Here is a 12,793-nt window from a genome sequence, read left to right as displayed (position 1 = left end):
GAATTCGCGTTTTTTCTTTTGATTCTTTCAATTTTTCAATTGCATTACGCATTATTGCAATAATTTCTATCGTTACATTTGTATGTATTCAACGTTTGTTTGTTTTAGTGTCGTGAAATGAATTATATTACACATTTTCTCTATTCACACTGAATTTAAAGATTATAACGATTAAAAATCAAGTTGACCTGTGGTCATTTATCAAGAATAATCATAATAAAGCTGAAATTATTGTGTTAAATAATTTTTTTAATACGAATTAGGAATTTATTCAACGTTTGCTTGTTAGAATAGAACGATAAATTTAGTGTAAATATAGAAAACGTATAATATAATTTATTTCATGGTATTGTAACAAGCAAACGTTGAATAAATTCCTAATTCGTATTAAAAAAATTATTTAACACAATAATTTCAGCTTTATTATGATTATTCTTGATAAATGACCACAGGTCAACTTGATTTTTAATCGTTATAATCTTTAAATTCAGTGTGAATAGAGAAAATGTGTAATATAATTTATTTCATGGTATTGTAACAAGCAAACGTTGAATACATTTTTCATTCGTGTAAGAAGAATTATTTAACACGATAAATTTAGCTGTACTATGGTTATTTTTAATCTACGACCACAGGTCAACCTGATTTTTAATCCCTACGAAATTAATTTAACCACGAGTAAGTAACGAGAACGCTAAAACCTATGTTTCCATTGAAGAATATTGTAAAAACGTATAAATTGTTATATGCAATGTTATAACAAATTGTCGGAAGTATAAATTTTTAATAAAATTGTGAAAATTGATAAATTATACCGTGTTACGATATCGGAAATCTCCCGCGAAAATCTCCCGCGAAAATTTCCCGCCTGACCTAACCGACGATTTTGCTAATGACTTTGGGGAGAGGGTACCGCAGGTATATAAGGACCCGCCGATGTCCCGCGAAATCATTTACCCTTTATACTGGGCCCTAGACACTTCGCGGCGTATTTTGACCTGAAGGTTCTGAGATGTGAATAGAGTGGTCGGGGGCTACTAGCTAGTCTATGTCCACCCTGTACACACTCAGCCTTCTTGTAACACTTGTATACATTAGAATCAATTAGAATTTCTATTACTAATTATTAAACAAATTTTAACAATTACCGGCACTCGCTAGGCACGTAATATCAGACTTTAAATACTCGACTTCGAACTTCGGTTTAGTCATAATTCTATTAATGTTATAATAACGTATAATTTATTAATTTTCACAATTTTATTATTAATTTATACTTCCAAAAATTTGTTAAAACATTACATATTATTATTTATACATTTTTGCAAGTTTCTTTGACAAATAAGTACGTTTCAACGATCTTATTACTTTCTCGTTGTGAAATCAAGTTCGGAGGATTAAAAATCAGGTTGACCCTTGGTCGTAAATTTAAAATAGCCATAGTGAAGGTGAAATTATTATTTTAAATAAATGTTTCTATACGAATTAAGAATCTATTCAACGTTTGTTTGTTGCAATACCGTGAAATAAATTGTATTATATATTTTCTCAGTTTAGACTGAATTTAAAGTTCGTAAGGATTAGAAATCAGGTTGACCTGTGGTCGTAGATTAAAAATAGCCATAGTGAAGGTAAAATTATTACGTTAAATAATTGTTTTTATACGAATTAAATATTGATTCAACGTTTATTTGTTGCAATACCGTGAAATAAATTGTATTATATATTTTTTCTGTTTACACTAAATTTAAAGTTCTGTTTACATGTTATAACAATTAGAATGTAGACGTTTTGCCGTTTCACGGTTTTTCCTCTGTTAATTATGTGTTTATAAATCATTTCAAACTAAAGCAGCACCATGCCCACCCTTAATTAAACCGTCTCAGTAGTTTACCGTAATTAATAATCTATTTTCGGAATTTATACGAGAATTTTTGAATTTTAGTAAATACTAGAGTCAGTGCATCGCGTATTGAAATAATAGCTTCATCCCTAGTTCGTTTATTATTGAATATTTTTACGCGTTTAACTTATGCTTCTCCCCAATTCTCGTCGCGTATTTTATTCAAATTTTCTTATATTCTAGAATCGAGAAAGATATGAATTCGCGTTTTTTCTTTTGATTCTTTCAATTTTTCAATTGCATTACGCATTATTGCAATAATTTCTATCGTTACATTTAATTCTAATTGTTTAGCAGCTTTTCTGCTGCTATCGACCCTACATTTTACTGACACTTGTGGAATCGACCCTACACTTTTTTTTACGTGGAGGTAGGCCGACTCTATGTGATAAACAATTGGCAACCAAACGGTGGCTCGCTAAAGCGATATATTATGAAATTAAATTAATCACTCAATAAGTATTAACATTAGATTGTTTCCTCGATATGGCCATGGTGGTCATCAGTGACTGGAGTGCCTCCAATGTTTAGAATAATTGAAATAAAATAAATGTTGTCAACTAAAAATTTTGAACGTCATAGTTAGCTAGACATTATTTTCAATTGAAAAAAAATAATTATAAAGCATAATACTATAATCCTATGCTTAAAATGTATTTTCTTGTGGCCGCCTGACAGCAACCTGAAAATCTGGCGTGACAGTGAACGTGTTAATAAGTAAATGTTGTTCAACTTATGTCGTGTTTGATGTCATTTTCATCAGAAAAATCTTATCAATATGTTAAGAAAAATTTCGGGATAAAAAAACGTAAAATTAAAAAAGTTGATATTTAAATCGCTTGGTTGCCTCGACTCACGTTTCATGCTTATATTTTATTCGCTGTCCTTGGCTATGTTCGGCAAACTACAAAGGCGGGCGCGAGGCTCGAAAACGTAGTCCGCGACTCTACGAGTGTCAGGTTTAGCTTCCTTGCGGTCTGACACTTGTGAAGAATATACTGTAATTAGTGTTCGATAATTTTATCGCGTGCTTAAAAATACCGCATCATCAGTGGAGTAAAAAAAGAAACATCCATAGTCACCATTTTGTCTGTATTTTATGAGACCAAAGAACACAGTGCGGAAACCATTACTTCATTTGAACTGGAAAGTTTTACCTCACTCCGTGTGCGTACTACATAAGTAGGGGAGAGCGGGGTAATTCCGGCTACATAAGCAAAAAATGCTATAAAATTAGAACAAGTTACACATTTGTTAATTTTTTGATATTAATTGATAGCTTGAAGTGTCTAGCTTCTATTAGTATGGCCGAGAAGGCATAAATTTATGTTGTAATAAAATTGGAAACAAAAAACTAAAAAAGGGCATTTGATTTTTCTTTATAAAAGAGGTAATTTTATTACTTTTTCTAATTAGCAGTGGTTTAACTATTTTTGTTAACTGAATTTCTTGGTTTTCTTCCAATTTTTCTTTCTTGAAAAGTAGAATATGGTATTCCAAACAATTGTACTGCCTTATATAGTACATTATATGGACAGTTTTTTCTTACTAATAACATCCATGGCCTTTAATAAATTTTCCTGGCTCCAATCTGCCTTCTTCGTAATTCTTTTGTATGTTCGTGGCATCTACCCCTGAATTTTGACCGGTATTACCCCACACCTCATGTTCAGATATTTCAAGTAATACACTGAATTGAATTTACATATAACAGGAAACCAAATGTGACTTTGAAAGTAGAAACATTCCTCTATTTAATGAGATTAATATTAATCATTTATGTCGATTCTAAGTACTAATTTACCTTGCTTGAAAATTGGCCACTGTTGCAAGGTTTCGTTGCAAAATGAACATTCAGGTATTGTTTAAAACAAAAGGCTGCTATAGTCACAGGAACGATGATACAAAGTCAAATCACGCGTTTTTTATTTTCAGATATTAAAGTGGCCGGAATTACCCACTGGCCGGAGTTACCCCGCTTTCCCCTATGTATGTACTTCAAAAATACGAAAGACGCCTAAAATTGAGTTAAAGACCTAACTTAAAAGGAGTAATTACTTTTCCATCAGCACATCTAACTTCCATCAGAAAAGTGATAGAAGATTACAGGCAGCCAAGAAAGGTATTTCGATTACGAAAGAATGCATCTTTGCATCTGATAGAAATTTTCTCTTCCGAAGAACGGATCTAATAAAACACGAAAAAACTGAAGAAACCTGACGAATTTATCGTCGAAACGCAACGTTCCATCTTGTTGTCGGTAGCCCTGGTAATTACATTATTCTTCGTAATTACGCCGCGCGACGACTTAAATCCTGTCTCTTTGAGAGAATTAATCCGATTCGCGAAAATTAAGAATGCCGCGGAACGAATTTATCGTTGGTCGTTGACTCCGGTTTACGAGCGCGTTCCACGGCAATCCCGCTTGGCACTTTGATATTCCCAACTTTTTTTTTTATTCTGTGTCTTCCTTGCTCTTATTACTTCTCTTCTTCTTCTTCTTCTATCTTTCTTTCTTCCTTTTCTCCTTTGTTTTCTTTTTTTTTTTGGTTATAAATCCAACGATTATCTCGTGAAAAGTTCTACGAGCGTTTCACTTTTGCGCCGTTCCGCTCGTACCATCTGCACTAACTGACTTAACGGCCTCCTCTTGAGGAATAGTGTCAAGCGCCTCCTCATTGTCTCGACTTCCAACACCGTGGCTACACACTTTCACTCCTGGTAACGAGATTTTTCGACGACGATTGCGCACGACGCGCTCGAAAATATTTCCCGCACTTCTACTTGTTTATTAGTTTCAATGTGTCGTTCGAGTGATCTTTTTTCTATTTCAGAATAATGATATTATTTGTAATGAGAGTGCTGGTGAGAGGACTTGCATTGAGCTTATATTAATATTTGCTAAATGTTGATACAATGGATTTATACATATAGTCACTTCGTTTTTGGGTAAATTCACACGAATTTTTGTAGGTACTACTAGACTTTCATTTATTCTTCTTTTCTGTTTGCATTGTTTCAAAGCTTCGAACCACTGAAATCTCATTAATGCATACGAGGATAAAGGGAATTTAAAGTTGATATGGTGCGATACACTTGAGCCTCTTTGATTTCATGTGTTATTTTTACAATTGTGAATAGAACAGAATGAAAGTTATGTAGGATTTGTCAGATTAACCTAGGGTTACAAGATTCTTGGACGTTAGATTTAAAATGGACTCTTTAAATATAACAGAATTAGGAAGCTCTCTATACTACATTATTCATATTTGAATTGTATTCTGAAATTTTGTTGTCAATATTGCGTAATAATTGAGGTATTTCAATTTTCCCTCTGTCAAAGTTTTATTGTCTTCTGTATCCTGATATGGAAACAAGAACTTCACAATTGTTTATGGAAAACCAAAAAGCTGATTTAGAGACAAGGAGAAATTGGATTTTATATTCACTATAAATAACTGAAATTATTTGTAAATTAATTGTACAATTCAGTCGATTACATTCGACCCAAAAATATAAATAATAAGTAATGGTAGTTCTTTGTATTAAAAAGTAAAACTGGAATTTTTACGAAGAAAGAATTTTACGAATTGAATACTACAATATATGAAATTGCATCCAAAAAAGTTCGTGCGAATTTTTCCTCGTTAAATAAATAGCAAAACCGCGCGAACTATTAAAAAAAAAGAATATTAACAAAAATAGCTTTTAAAAATAACAAACAAAGGTACAGTCTGTTCCACAAAAGCGTGGACGCGATATTTTCAAAACTTGAGGTCAATTGAGGGAGAGATTGCGTTAGCATAAAAATATGAAGTTCCCTCTGTTACGCATTAGCTTTAAATCTCTTGGTATCGTTTTTGTTACTGAGAAATACGGACCTTTTCGAGATGAGTGCCGTGTACGCCACACGTTTCGAGGCAGTCTTCTTGTGTTATCACCCAAAAGGGCGAAAAATGAGTGTTAAAAATGCAGAAAAATATATGCATTAATCTCGTGAATTCGTTAATAAGTAGATACAACGATATAAAGAAACTGAATATGTCGATGACCACCCTGATCGAGATTGGTACCACGAAAAGGGAAGATAAAGTGATCTTCCGGCTATTTTTTATCAAAACCGTTGCTTTCAAGGAAGCACGACGAAAGTCGGCTGGCGTGGGCACACGAAAAAGTTGATCGCGATTGGAGTGGTGTATTCAGCGATGAAGCATCTTTTTCGACTTGAAGTATCAGATGTGGCTGGTCTGTTTATGAAAATCCAATTGTCCAAAGACGCGTTAAACATCCATTCGAGAAACATGGAGGTCTCTATCACTCTCATGTACCAAGAAATTGGTCGAAAGTATACCTAGACGTTGTCAGGCAATAATCGCTAATGGTGGAGATTGGACACGCTGTTAATTGAACGCGTATTAGTTTATTAGACGTAGTTTCGATGTATATAAAATTTTTTACAGAAAGAACTAATTTTCACAGAGATATCGCGTCCACGCTCTTGTGGAACAGACTGTAAGTACTTAAACATTGATATAGTTAGAATTGACTATAGTAGCCGTTAGTTTGGGTCAGAAAATTTTTGGTGGACTCCTAACGCGTGCGTAACCACCGGATGGTAAATTCCGCGGTAAACAGGCAGCGATATTTAATGGCATTCCGAATAGCTACAATTTATTGTTCCTTGGTGAATTGTCGTTTACTATTCAACAGCCTGTGTATACAAATTAATATGCTCTTTTCCACGATGTACAGTCAATCATAAATTGTATTAATTTTCTTCAAATCATATTTCTGCCCATTTTCTGCTCTAATGCAGCGTATCGATCATTTACGATACAAATTATTACAATTAAAGTGCCATTTTCAAATACAATTAATTAAACACATGTACCTTAAAATCCGTATTGTTTGTTCCTTATCACCAATAAATTTTTCTAATAAAAATTTGTATTAAAAAATGGAACTGAAATTTTTACGAAGAAAGAATAATTGCGTAATACATGAAAAATGTTGAAATTGCAAACTTATAAAAAGTTCGGTTACTCCGTTAAGAGCTCGTATAAGTTTTTCGATTTCAAAAGGTCGATTTTTGTATATTTTGGAAGGTACATATCGTAGGAATGTTTTAAACCAAACGAGAACTCGAAATTCGAATTACTGACAAAGTTACAGCCGTTCGAACGAAACACTTTCCTCGAAACAGCATTTTTCAAGACGGTAGGCATGATAACTGCCTCACCGCTCATCTGATTAACTCCATCTTACGCACATATTCTAAATAAGATTCGTCATCGACTCACAAGGACCTTTTTAAATAAAGTGAATCATTTTCGCAAACAAAACAAAATGTACGGCCTTTTAAATGAAAATCACAATCTTCCATTGCTGCAATTTTTTTTTCTAAAAGAAAACCCCTCGCGAACCGAGAACTACGATCCCAAAAAGTGTTAAGAAAGCGAAAATTTTTGTCTCTGATCACTCGTACAAACTGAATCATGCCCACCGTTTAGGGCTATGATGGCGGACCTATGACACGCGTGTCAAAGGTGACACGCATCGACTTAAGTCACCTCACAGCCGAAACCGAGCGGATCAGAAATAATCATCACACAAACAGGAACGAAGAACAACGGTGTCTATCTTCTATCAACGAGGTTCAGAATCGTTAATTGCAAGGTCGTAACGCTCGCAACAATTATGGATATTTCTAGACGTTAATCTAGGTTTTTTCCCAATTTTGACAAACCGAGCTCAAAAGGTTCGCCGTCGCTGGTTTAGGGCGAACCGTTTTACGTCATTACACGCAGACGTCATATTTCTAATAACACTGAATTTTTCATTACTGTTTCTTACTCTACGAACATGTATTCTTATAATAAAAAGAGAATTAAACCAATCGGCCTAATATTTTGTCCTCCGATCACTCACAAACATTGACTAATTTTCAGTGTCGAGAAACGTTCATGACCCCTTGAAATGATCTTTCGATTTTAGAAAAACTACCCAGAGAAAGCTTCGAAAAAAATGAAGCTTCTAAGAAGTTTCTACTACGAAAATGAAGGATCGGGAGAACAAGGAGGAACTCGACTCCTTATCGAAAATTGTGTTAATTCCTCATGACCGATAAATTTGTTAAATAAATAACGTAAAGACGATGACGGTAGTAATAGATTGGATAGAAATTGTCCGATAAATTTTCGACATTTCTTAACGTCTCGCCCATAAATTACCAAACAACCTATGTTTGATTAGGTCTTCGAACAATTTATAGGGGTAACTAATGGATATTTTCGCGTGTTAGGTTGGAACCACTGCCCGGACGTGCATGTTTCGCGACTTAATAGCCGGGCAGGTTAACCGACAAATCCACAGGTATAATTGCCGGTAGCGCAAATCGTCCATTATTCAAATTTCACCGTTTTACTGCGAAGAGAACTCGACCGGAAGTCGTGAACAATGAGCACAGATGCGAGTTCGTTACTTAAAAGTAAAGATAACGTGTGCACACGTCAACCTTTCCTCCTTTGTGAAATAATTAATGAAAATTTTTGTACTCTATGTGGCTCAAGCGGACATATGGTCGTAAGTTTTTAATTAAAATTTCACACAGGTAAATTACATTGAAAAACGGTGAAACTTCTTGAAGCAATTACTGATAACTAAACTGCGGATGTTTATACACTTAAAATGTGTCGAAATATGCAAATAAAATATGATATGCATTAAGTATTTTGAAAATATGCTATTATATTGGACCCTTTATTATTTAGACATTACGAATAAAATTGAAATTATAATAAAGTGTAAACATTTTTTCAACATTTTTCACATTTTTGTATTGTATAAAATAAGGATTAGGACACCTATAATGTTCGCACAGAAAGCCTATAGATCTAAATTTCTTCGCCAAAATTATATCATCACCTTAATACTACACCTAGACGACTTAGACTCATTAGTAGAACAACTACTATTAGCATTGAAAATAAAATTGACTTTAAACTTGTCTATTTTAAATATTTCCAACTACTGTTAGAGTTGTCCACTTTTAGAATACCACAATTGTAAGAAACATACGACTTCTGACATACGTATCCAGAAAATGTATATTTACGAAAATTATGGGAAAAAGTGCAACGAAAAAGAGAAAAATTTAATTATTGCCTTTTTTTCGGAACTTATGAATAGAGGTAGGAATGAAGTATGAATTATCTAGTGATACATAGTATTAAGCTATCTATACATCAGTAAATTACCGTATTTGTCGGACCATAAGACGCACCCCAAATTTATGGGACGATTTTTAGAGAAGAATATTTTATTAGGTATATAAAGATATTTTCAAATTCTTACTTAATTTATTTATCGTTAAAATCATTCGTACTAGCAATATTCAGTTCACCTCCACTCTCGATACTATCACTCTCTCGTTAATGTCACTTCTCTAATAGCTTCGATACAGCATAAAGATTCGTATTTTAATGTTACCTTCGGACAATAAGACTAACTTTCTATGTAAAAAGGTGCGTCTTATGGTCCGAAAAATACGGTATATGTAGGTACTCCTTATACTACAAAATTCCAAACTGAATCATTTATCTTTTTTGGATCTTAATAACTTTGTAACGAATGTTTAGTTCACATTCAATAAGTGTCCTAATACTTATGAACGAAAATTTATATGAATACGCAACATACTTTTGCACATGTTCTTAAAGCAAAAAATGCAAAACATATGAAATATACAAAATAAAATATATATATGGCTAAAACCCTCAAAACAAATTTCTATTCAGGTCTTACTTTATTACCAATTTTCTACAGAAATACGTATTAACATGAACATCCGCAGTCTACCGAAAACTATTAGGTACATTTTCAAATCACATCGAAATATATTTCTGCTTCCCTAAGTGAAAAAATTACTCGTCAAATCGATGATATACTGATAGAAAATAATTGTCCATAAAATTCTCGGTACTTTTAATTGCAATTATCTTAAGAAATAATTCGTTTCTCCAATGATATAGTTGTAACTGTAAAAGCCAAAAGCTTGAAATTACGGAGGTAAAAGTATTGCGTCTCCAGCAATGAGGAAATAAAAAAGCACGTGTACCCTGGCATACTTGTGCTCTATTAACGCGAAAGAGATCCAAATGACGATTGAGGCGGGAATTAGACGCGCTTCAACGCCAAAATTTCTCGAGGAGTAATCTGGGACAGAGAATGATGAGGATTGAACGAAGATAGTCATCGAAATGCACGCGGGCCCATAATGATGCATTTTTCGCATGAAACGTTACATCACTAATTGGACAGCTTCTTCAAACCACAACTACGTAATATCGATGTTCGATACGTGTCTGAACCGTCGAATATCGCGAAAGAGAATTCACGAAGACTATCTTTATACGCACCTATTATTATCCATATGTACATCATGCTAGAGTAATTAATTGTAATTAATATAGGACATTTTGAATATTGTAAAATGAAGAATTTAAATGGAGAATTTTGAAAGAATTTAAAAAATTTTCTGAACCTCGGTTCCTCGAAACAGGCACGTTTAGAATTATTTTGAAAAATGAATCATTCATGAACGTCACTCTCTGTCAAACTGAAAAGGTTTCTCGACTTGTTAAAAAATTCATGTCAGCGAGTTACATGCAAGCAAGTTTTGAAAGAAGCTCGTTTCAAAACACGAAATTCAATTCCTTCAAACGTCAACTCCACACTTGGAGGCTACGCCGAAAATTACATAGAGAAGCGACTTTAATGAATATCTGAAGTAAAATAGAGTAGAAATAAAAATGAAAATAGGATAAGAATTATAATTAATTCTACATCGTAATTCTACAGGATAAATGAAAAGATCTACTTAAACGTGACTCAGAACTAATAATCAGCGAAAGAAATTAAAATACAAAATCATTATCGGAGAAATTTGTTAAAATAATGGTATTTCAACTTCAATCCGTTTCTAACGGGCCACCCGGTATAGGGCCAAGTTTACACAACATCCGCGTTCGCACACATTGACTGACCAAACGATCCATGTGATATTCGTCACATACACATCCGGTTTCTTAATGGACACTCGAAATCGCAATGAACGTATTGGCAAATAATATCGATGCAGAAATAAACGTCGACTAACCGGTCGTAACAATGAAGATTTTTATTTTAGAACGCCTGCCACGAGCTACGCCGTACAGCGTGTTCAAACGTTAGCGTCGCAATTCGAAACGAGAAAAACCGTGACTGTACACCACTTACAATCCGACCATTCCAATCATGATGCTACACTGGGAATTTACGATCGACAATGTTTTCGCGCTTCCGGAATTCTGGCCACACTCGCGCCTTATTTTGATAGCGATATAAATCAAAAGATTCAAACATCCTCGAGCTATTTTGGCGGCGATGTACGCGTGGCCAGTTTACTTTGACAACGCCACGCAGCAGTGGTGATAACAGTAATAATAATAGCGATGTACCACATGTTGGTAACGGAATAGGCAAAACAGTGACAAACAGTGGCAAACAGTATAGAGTAATTGTCACAATAGAAATAATAAATATAAATTCAAAAGTAACACTACTATGGCATTACGTATAACACAAACTTGTTAACTCACTGAAACGGTGAAGTACTTAGGTTAGGTATCGAAGTGTATCAAAATATCGATCGCACGAATCGAGTTTGGAACATTAGACTCACCCGCGAAATAGTGAAAACAATCTGGTCCGAACTTTCTGAGTTACAACAGGCAATTTATATTCGTTGCTATTATACGCCAACGTATTACTCCATGTATGTATAACGTGTCACATAAATCCGACACTTTCGCGGTAATATATTATATTTACACGGATCGAAATACCGGTGATCCATACGCAGCGCCACACCGACAACACCTCGAACTGTACGTGTCAAACTGCCCTTCCCGCTAAACGATATAAATACGAAAACCACTCCGTTCCGTACAAACATCTCCGAGAACGTTTATACACAGCAGAGTCAATAGAAATGACGCGTACATACCTTGAAGAACAGGCTCGCCAAGAGAACGAACACCTCGACCGGCAGAAACAGCTCGGAGCTTCTCCACGCGCCTCTCTGAAAGCGACGCGCGCGTGTATAGGCGTGCACACGCGGCAACAATGGACAGTTGACACCTCTCGGTATCCCGTGACGAACGATCGATCGAAATCGAGATAAACAGAGATCCGCGTTGGACAATCTGACACGGTAGGGACTGGACACCGGGCGGACGGAACAACAAATCAAGTCCACTTTGTGTATCGGCGGTCAGCTTCCGCCAACTTCACGCCGGTGTGCCGGTGTCATCGATTCACAATAAATCTCGCTCGATTCCGTTTGATCTCTCCTAACTTCTCACGTAACTTCTCCTACACGCGAGCCAACAGTTACACAGATAGACGCATATACACGAAGGATAGAGCGAGACAGAGATACGGTATAAGAGAAGGGCAAACGGTGTGTACACGTATAGAATATATACGCGCGGATAGGGTGTGTGTTGACAGCGAGAACGAAAAAGGCAAACACAAGAGGCGGATTAAGAGACGGTGAATGGTGATATCAGACGATTCACGGAGTGTACGTCGTGTCACACCGAACGAAACAGACACCACCAGCACAACGACGGCGACGGCGACGACGGCGATGGTGAACGACGACGACGACGACGGCGGCGGCAACACAACCACGACCACGGCGACGACGACGACGACGACGACGTTGACGAACACGAGGTCGGTGAGAAACTGGGCGACACGCGACGAGTCACCGTCGACGATGAGTCGAGTCGCTCTGACGAGGATCCTGGGGCCATCAGGCTGCCCGTGAGGGGGTGGAGGCGCCGG

The 12,793-nt window shown here is 35.6% G+C and overlaps 1 protein-coding gene across 1 annotated transcript in view; it reads right to left on the bottom strand.

The window, feature by feature from the left end:
- Positions 1 to 12,055, bottom strand: part of LOC108578495 (receptor-type tyrosine-protein phosphatase kappa) — a 258,286-nt gene extending 246,231 nt beyond the window's left edge. Inside the window, exon 1 of the mRNA XM_017941843.1 lies at positions 11,949 to 12,055. The gene's annotated coding sequence lies outside the window, so the exon portion shown is untranslated. The remainder of the gene's footprint in view (positions 1 to 11,948) is intronic.
- Positions 12,056 to 12,793: the final 738 nt, after the last annotated feature.

Source organism: Habropoda laboriosa, unplaced genomic scaffold (genome assembly GCF_001263275.1).
Source record: "Habropoda laboriosa isolate 0110345459 unplaced genomic scaffold, ASM126327v1 scaffold38, whole genome shotgun sequence".
Classification (NCBI taxonomy): Eukaryota; Metazoa; Arthropoda; class Insecta; order Hymenoptera; family Apidae; genus Habropoda; species Habropoda laboriosa.
Note: the sequence above shows the minus strand (reverse complement) of the source record. Positions and strands in the feature narration are given on the sequence as shown.